A 9230-nucleotide genomic window follows, 5' to 3' on the forward strand; every position below is an offset into this window, starting at 1 on the left:
AAATAAATAAATATAAAACATATAGACTTTTCAATACACATGGTTAAGTAATATGTATTTTTACTTGGATTTGTTGAATCTTAAGGTTAATAATTCAGTTAGGTGTAAAAGCTTAGTGCGGATAAGTATTTACCCATATCATACTATATCACTGACAAGCACACAATATTTATCCATATTTCCACCTTACTAAATCACTCGATCATAATAAATTAAGAAAAAAATTATAGAAATCCCACCTTTTAGTTTACTTATTACCATTATCCCCTATAAGTTTTACAAATCTCCAAAATCCCTCATTTTCGCGCATCAGATTAGTGTATCAACGCTTATATTATTGTATCTTGCGCATTAGATTAATGTATCAGCGCTTATTTTATTGTATCTCGCGCATCAGATTAATGTATCAACACTTATATTATTGTATCCGTTTGAGGGATTTCTGTAATTATAAACTTTTAAGGGATAGATTGTAATTTTGCCTTTAAAGTATGTGATTTTTGTAATTTGTCCATAAATTAATATAATTTGATATAAGGAACTGATACGTTTAAAGTTTACCACAAAAAATTCTTCCTTCAATAACACTTCTAAATAAATTTCATCAAATGGATTCAATATCAAACAGATTTGGGCTGCTATTTTGGCCCAAAGAAAGGTTGGGCTTAAAGTAAAGTAAAACAAAAATAAATAATAAAAAAACTGAAACTTGTAAAAGTTCCTTTTGGTCCAATTTTTCCATAGTGAAACAAGCATTAAATGGTTAAGGGAAGGACCACTTGCAAAAGACCCTTTAGGGCCTTCTAATTCCCCCCTTTGTAGTATTTTTGCCCATGAACTTTTTTTAGTTTTTTATTCAAAAGCTCTTTAATAAAGACAATCTCATACTCAAATATCGAATTCAATACTTCTGATTAAAAATGATAGAGTGATATTTATCGCTCCGCTCCGCCATAACTTTTGTTTGGTGTTAATGAAGTCCTATAAGTACCAAGTACCAACTACCAAAACTTAAACTTCACTGTTGAATTTTGCAGTATTGCAGGCTTTTACCCACCCCCACACAAACTATAGAATTGTGATAATATGTATATATTTTAATACTAATATAAAGTACTCTGGAAAAAAATAATTACAATTTACAAACATAAAAAAGTCATGTTAAATCAATACTTACCTCATATTCACGTGGTATAAGACACGTTAAAGGATAAAAAGGCTCCTTATATAAGTGGATTTTTGTTAAAGTTAGAAGAATCGTATTCATTACACGCCAATTGATTCTGAATAATGATGACAAAATTAGTTTATAAAGATAATTTGCCTCAACCTCCTTAAGTTTGAACGGGTCAATGATCCATTCATTTATTAATATCACATTTTGATATCTGTCAATTCAGTGTATTTAAGAGTTAGTTAATTTGTGCTAAATATGTAGCTCAAATTGATTCACGAGAAATTTTATTAAAATATTTATAAAAAGACATACTATTTGCTTCATTTGTTTTATATAACCACAATATAGAAAACAAATTTTTATTAGGTAATTAAGCAATTTATACAAACAAGTTAAAATTTGACGAGTAGTACTCATTATTTTGCTCATTTTTTACTCAACCTATCTCAACGTTTGTTAACTTAAATCATTTTAACTAAATTAAATTTAGTTCAATTTGTTCATTTAACAATTTTTTTAGTGGATTTTGTATATATAACTTTTTAGAGAGGGGACCAACAAATATATTGTGAGTTTGAGGGTTGTTTTTTTTTTTTTTTTCTGGGGGGAGTGGGGGGAACAGCTCAAAAACCAACTATCCCTTTCCCAGAGAAAAATTCTCAAGAAAGTGATAGTTATTCTACTTTTTGACAAATGACAAATCAAGACCCACAACTATCACTTTTTATTTTTTAACCCCAAAAGTTTGGCCCAAGTCTAGAAACTACCTTCTCTACTTTTTTTAAAAAAAATATTCCATATTCCCCCTTTTTCTTTAAAAACTTTTTGGGAATTAAACCAGGTCAACTGCTAATATTCTCTAGGAGAACTATTAACTATATATAAATCTAATTCAAAAGGTAACAAAATATGTCAATATTAATTTATGCTTAGAAATTGTATTTGAATAACATGATATATGAATTGGCAAGTGGAAGAACATAAAAGGGCAGCTCGGTGCATAAAGCATCTCGCATTCATGTAGGATTTAGGAAAGGATCTCAACCCAAGAAGATGATATAGACAGACCATAATGCAAATATTTGTGATTGCTTCCACGACTCAAACTCGTAATCTTTAGATCACACAAACACAACTTTAATTTATTGTGGCTCCAAAGCATGTGGAAGATCAACATAATATTAAATAAGCTTTTAGCAAAAAAAAAATGAAATTTTTATTATAAAAATTATAATAATGATTGGATAAGCATCAGGCAAGTATTCTTTCATGTTGAATGAGACTAATGTTTTGAAGGAGTTTGGTTAACTCTAATAAGTGTTTTTTATTATAATTTCCTTTTTATAATTTTCTTTCCTATTTTTTGTAAATTGACTTAACTTTTGTTTAACTAATTTTATTACTAGTAATACTTTTCCCTTTAATCTAACTTTAATTGAAAGCTCTATTCCCTTTTTGCACGTGAAAATTTGTTAGATGCAATATAATACATCGTATTATTATTTTTTAATTTCTTATCTAATCTGATTTGATATTTATTTTAAATTTCACTAATTTAAATTTACACTGACAAATCTTAATCAAATGTAATTTTCTCAAAATTCAAATTTTTTTTTAATCAAACATGAATGAATATTTACTATTTCACCCCAATGGTGATTCTTATTCAGTTTTTTTACATAAATAAAAGCCTCATAACAAAGTTGAAACCAAGGGGTTATTTTGACTCTAGATTTTTGGTGGAGGCAAAGTTAGATAGATTAGACAATTCTTTTGGCATGTGTATGTTATTTTTATATTTGGCAAAATAACAAAAAGTACGTTCTAATTGGTCTCAATCATTTGTTGCTATGCCCAACAATTTCCTTATTTCCTGTGACATTCCTATCCAAAGTCATGTCAAAACAATTAGATTAAGAGGATATAAGATCTTTTTTAACTTTTATATATTAGGGGAGGATATTATAAGAAGAAAATTGTTTATGAAATTTGAATAAAAAATAAAAAATTTAAAAATCCTCATTTTGATATGTTTCTTTTTATTAAGTATATTTATATATTGTTTAGTATATTACACACAAAATATATGACGAATAAAAATGACATGAGTTAAAAAAAATTCACATTCTTTATCGAAAGCTTCACTCAAACAAAAGAGAACACATATGAGGGGAACTAAGGAGGGGGAGGGGGAGTTAATTACACTTTTTTCTCTTTCTATCTCATATTTCTTTTTAATTTATTTTGAAGTATGGTACTTAATTTAGATTTGATGTCAAATAGCCACATTGTATGAAATAAAAGGCGTACTCTTTATAAAATACGATTTCATTTTTTAAATTCAAAATCGAGATTTTTGATTAATAATGAATATGATCAATACTTAAACCTTACTTAAATAAAAAAAGAATTGCAAGTATAAGACTTATATTAGTAACATTCCATCCTTAGATATTGGTAAATAGTTAAAGTTATTTATTTTTGACTTATTATTTACTTTTCTCTTATTATATTATGAGGTGAAAATAATTTAATTGTACATGATACATTTGATATTAAGGGCCACATGCCTCTTGATTCTTAACAAAGCCACCAGCTATGACTACTTCTAAGTTCTAAACTATCTAAATTGACCAAACCATTTCTTTCCTCCTACACTTTTTTTAAATAAAAATATATCTATCAATATTTGATTTACGATTCGATTAATTTAAATTTATGCTACACACATGAATTTCATGAATTTATTACTTGATAATTGGTTGGAGCTTGGAATACGTAAAGTGAAGTATGATCATTAGTTTTACTTAATTTTTACAAAATTGGAAAAATAAAAGAATGTATAAGTACAACATGCTGCCCTTTTAAGCATTTGATATTTATTAGTAGTTATTGATCTGATTAATTTAGCTTCACACCGCGTAGAATCGTGAGGGAGTAAATGTCACTTTCTATCAAGAGGTTTTTATATTTTTAAGATTCGAGACTTTGATTATGAATAAATATTAAACTTAATGTTTTTTTAAGTAAAAGTGAATGCATAAAATACTATTAGGAACTGATTAAAGTGTATGATGGTTAATGCATTCATACCTTAGTCTACTTTTACTCTTCTTTTTTTTGTTAATCATATTAGCCATTTGGTAGGCTCCCCTCCATGGCACATGTTCCATAATATTATAAGAAAGTTGTCTACTATATTTTAGCGTTCTAGCATGTATAGAGTTGCTTTTCTTGAACCTCTTTTTATGATTGTATATTTTCTTTTGGTCAATAACTCTTTGAATGGTCCTAAAATGATTTAAATTGAAAAGCACCAAAATCCTTTCTTTTAAATAGTAGAAATTAATAATTTGTTTGATCAAATTTTCAAAATATCCATATTTTAACTAAAGTTTATTGTCAAAAGTATTTTACGAAATAGAAAAGTTTCTAATCTTATCGATTGTATTTTTAGGATTATGGATCGACTTTCGTAAAGTACCTTTCAAAAGCAAACTACTATTATAATTCACTCTCTTCAAGCAAAGGAAGTATTCAACACTCATTATGGCCTCCCACCATTTGATGTTTGTTCTTAGTTTATTACATAAATAAATTTTGCAAATTTAGGTTTTCATTTTTTGCTAAAAAAATATTTGCTTGAGAAGTATCACCAAAAAATAAAATACACATTTTTCATAGTTTTAGCTTAATTAATAATCAAAAATTGTTAAATATTTGATGAAAATAAAAACATAAATGTTTAATTTTAACTAACATAAAAGATCAAAATTGTTAATGTTTAATTTTAACTAACATAAAGATCAAAATTGTTAATGTATAATTTAAATAACAGAAAAGATCAAAATTGTTAATAACTGTATTTAAGGTCCACTTTGAACCTATCTCAAATGTATATTTTCTCTTAAATTCTTTAAAAACTCAAAAATTAGTTTTAATTCCTTTTATATTAATAATAAATTAAAACAACAAATGAATTGAGATGAAAAAATATATTACTAGTGTATTTTTCACCTGATAACTATCGTTGATAGATATAACAATTATCTAATAAAATTAATTAAAATACGCATAAACTGATTCAGACATCGAAAAAAAATACTCCTAGGTTTGAAACTTTATGAATTATTCTTATTTGGCTTTAAACCTTTTGGGATACACACCAAAAGGTGACTCTCTCAAATGTAAAAGTCCAAAAATAGGCAGAATCAGCCAAAAAAAATTGTACCTAAAGTCTGACAGACACCTCATCTCCTAAGCTGCTAATTCTGACATTGTTTCCTTTAAAAACAAAACATTTTTATCATATTTATTTTAAAGTTTCGATTAATTAAATTCATGCTATTTTGTCAAGATCCAATTCACCGGGCCGTGTGGGCACCTACCCTAACACCTAAGTAGGAGAACCCTCATATTCCAATAGTTAAAACATGCAGAAAATTAACGAAAAGCGGAAATAAATGAAATCATAGTGTTTTTATAAATGAAAACCTTCTTAAACAAATTCGGGTTAAGACTTGTAAAGTAATTAACACCCCCAAGGATCTAGTCTAAACGGGTACAAGAGCTACTAAGAGTACAACAGGACATAATAATGAAAAGACACAGCTTCCACCATGCGGAAGGAAAAGTAGAAAATGCTAGAGAATTCTTCGTCTTCATCTAATGAAACATCACCAACCTGCATTCAGACTATGCCAAAAAGGCATAGCAAGAGTAGTATCAGTACAAAATCACGCGTGCTGATAGGCATCATCGGTCAACCCGACGCCCACTGCATAACATAAGAAATCAACTAACAAGAATATGTAATAAACCACTCGCTTCTCCACCTTTACCCTCTCTGGAATATCTCAGAATTACACTAGCATCCTTACTACTAACCACCTTCTCCGTCAACCTATTTACTAGGCTCTTGATCTTAGCCTAACCATCCTAACGCACAGAAGAGTCCACGAATACAACTACAAGCATTCCGACTAACCACCACGACATACCCTTACTTTCTTTTCACCTTACCCAGCCTTTGCCACATGGTACATTACATCAAGCTTTCTAACTACTAACCACAAATCCCTTTCTCCAAGGTGAACTCCACCTAAGTACTTACATCACATACACTACCCCCACTTATCGCCCTTGCAACACACAAACAACCCTCTCTTTCAATTACTATAACCCTTGAGCCCTTGGCCTTCCCGCTTCGTTCAACAACAAGATACGTAACAAGTTTACTCAACATAGAAGAACAATCAGATATAAGTTCTCATAACCATATAACAACTCGGGGAAAATACAATATCAATTATCATTACAAATCACGTTCAATTTCACAATCTTCAAGATATACAATTATGTCAAGTTATTGGTCCTCTCATGGAACCCAAACCCAAACTGTTAGCATACCAGAACGTGGTACTCGATCCAATGTTTATGTCAGAACGTGGCAATCGATCCCATATTTATGCCGGAACGTGGCAAACGATTCAAGTTAGTGTGTCGGAACGCAGCACCCGATCCATTCAATAAGCCACAATCACAATCATAAGTATATTCTCATAATCATATAATCAAGTCATGATTCATGGCATACCTCATTCAATTATTCTTATATACGATTAGTGTGATCCATAACGCAACATTTGCATACATACATGCATTATAACGACGTAATTACTGACATACATCTCACTAATATGAATTCACAACCATCACAATGAAGTATTCATGGACATATATCACTTAAATAATAACTCGACCATACTTAGCCCTAGTTCATCATCTAAGGCTTCTTCCTATGATTTAATCAACTTTTGTTCGGTGCACGAAGGCCTACACATAATTCCTACCATTGATTTTCATTATACTACGCAGTGAGCACATATTTATAACTACTCCATTAATAAAACCTAGCCTACCTGGGCGCCAAGTAGTTGCACGGGGTTTGGCTTCGATTCTTGTTTCCGAACTTCGTGACAGTGATCTTGATTGGAAAGCTGCAATCCATCGATCTCCTTACGCTAGAAATTTCCTTCTCCTTCTCCTTCCTTCCCAAGCTTAGAGCAGCTTTTTGGGGGTTTCTAGGGTGGTTTACATCTAAATTAGGTATTTTAGAAAGAAGGAGAAAATAAGATTTCGCGTTATTTACATTCTGTCTCGCCTATCCTGCTCTGACGTCAGCTTACCCCGTCGTGGCGCCGCCGCCCTAGCGGCATCTGGCCCACCCTGGTGAGACAGTGGCCCTGAAATTTTCCGAAGTTTTGTTTTCCTAAATAACGACGGTTTGGGTCATTACATATTTTAATCAAATTAGAGAAAAGAAGTGTAATTCCTAGCTATCTAAGTTTTCTTTATGGGATGATCATGTGTATGCTATAATATAATATTGTATATAAAGGTTTTGAGTTCGAATTTCAACGTCATTCATTATAAAAAATAAGAAAAACATGTGATTGATTTATGAAAAAAAATCAGATTCATAATAAATATTTATTTCAAATGTAATAACAAATTTGCCAAAACTTATTTTTCTGAAATATTGTCCTTTTTAATTAATGACATTTTGAATTAGGCAGATCAATGAGCTGACTTTGGTTGGTTTAGAAAGTAGAATTATCTCTGTTTCAATTTATAAGTCAAAGTTTGAATAAATATGGAGTTAAAAAATAAATATATATTTATACTTATGCGGTAAAAAAGGTTACACATATGAATAATTTTAGAGTCCTAAAATAAAAAAAATCGACGGGGAGATCAGGTGAAGAGCTTTCTCAATGAGTTAAATGTTGTACGAATTTAGATTAATTAAATCCAAATGAAATGACCAAAATCAAATAAGAAAATATAATAACTATATGAATCTCCACTTCATCGTTTATGGTTAACTCATATCAAACACCGAGGTGAAAAAAACACCAAGGTGAAAACTAAAAATAAAAAATATGTCAAAATTATAAAATGTACGGAGTGTAATATAAAAATCAGTAACACATAAATTGTACTATATATACAAATTCGTGATACAAAGATAATTATAAGGCAATGAGTTTTTTACATATAATATAGTGTGATAGTAATAGTGCCAAATTATTATTATTATTATTGAACCAAAGTCAATAATACTGCATGCATTTATTTTTTCTATTTCTATATCCTAATAACATGGGATGGATGAGATTTCTAGTTTTTTATGTGCAGAATTCAGGTTCAAACATGAAAATATAGAATTTTTTTTATCAGAAAGTGATTTCTTGTTAAATATATTTTAAATTATGCAAATCTAAATTAATCTGATAAGACTTCTAAATTTTAATTTAAAAAATCCTAGTGGCAAGTACAATTAATGAATATTTATAAGAAAATATATTATATTAACTCAACACATTTTAGCATCAAAAGCTTTGAATAATTATTGTAAAAATATGAGTGTCTAGAATATGAAGTACATTGAGTAGGTTGTGTTTGTTGTTGTGATAAGATATGCTAGGAATAAAGGGAGAAACAAATGAATTAGAAAAGGAAGATATAATTATTCTAACCACCAACTTTAGAAGAGTTAAATCTTTAAAAAAAAAAAAAAAATCAAATCATATAGTATAATTGATATCATTCATAAAAAGTTTCCATAATCATGAAGCTTCTTGGTGCATGGAGTAATTGATAATTGATTAACACTCTACTTTAGTTCTCTTTTTAAGTACAAAAAATTACTTTCTTCTCTCTCTTGGTGAGCTAGTAGTACTAATTAAGTAGTTAGTTCAAAAATTAATTGGTATTCGAAATTCACTAAGATTAATTTAAAGGAAAATTGTTCCTAATAAGAAATTTCTCTATTCTCAAGATTTATAAATAAATTTTCTGATTAAGGGTGAATGAGTCACACCCATCACCAAATCCTGTGATGTTAGTATAACAATCATATATCTTTATAACAACGCTATTTATTTGATTTTTCAATAGCTCTTGATCTAATATAACAAAATATTGTTATAAAGCACATATAATATAACATAATATGAGAAATCATTTCTGAAGAAAACTTAGTTGTTAT

This window comes from Solanum tuberosum, unplaced genomic scaffold, assembly GCF_000226075.1.
Source record: "Solanum tuberosum cultivar DM 1-3 516 R44 unplaced genomic scaffold, SolTub_3.0 scf00021, whole genome shotgun sequence".
Taxonomy (NCBI): Eukaryota; Viridiplantae; Streptophyta; class Magnoliopsida; order Solanales; family Solanaceae; genus Solanum; species Solanum tuberosum.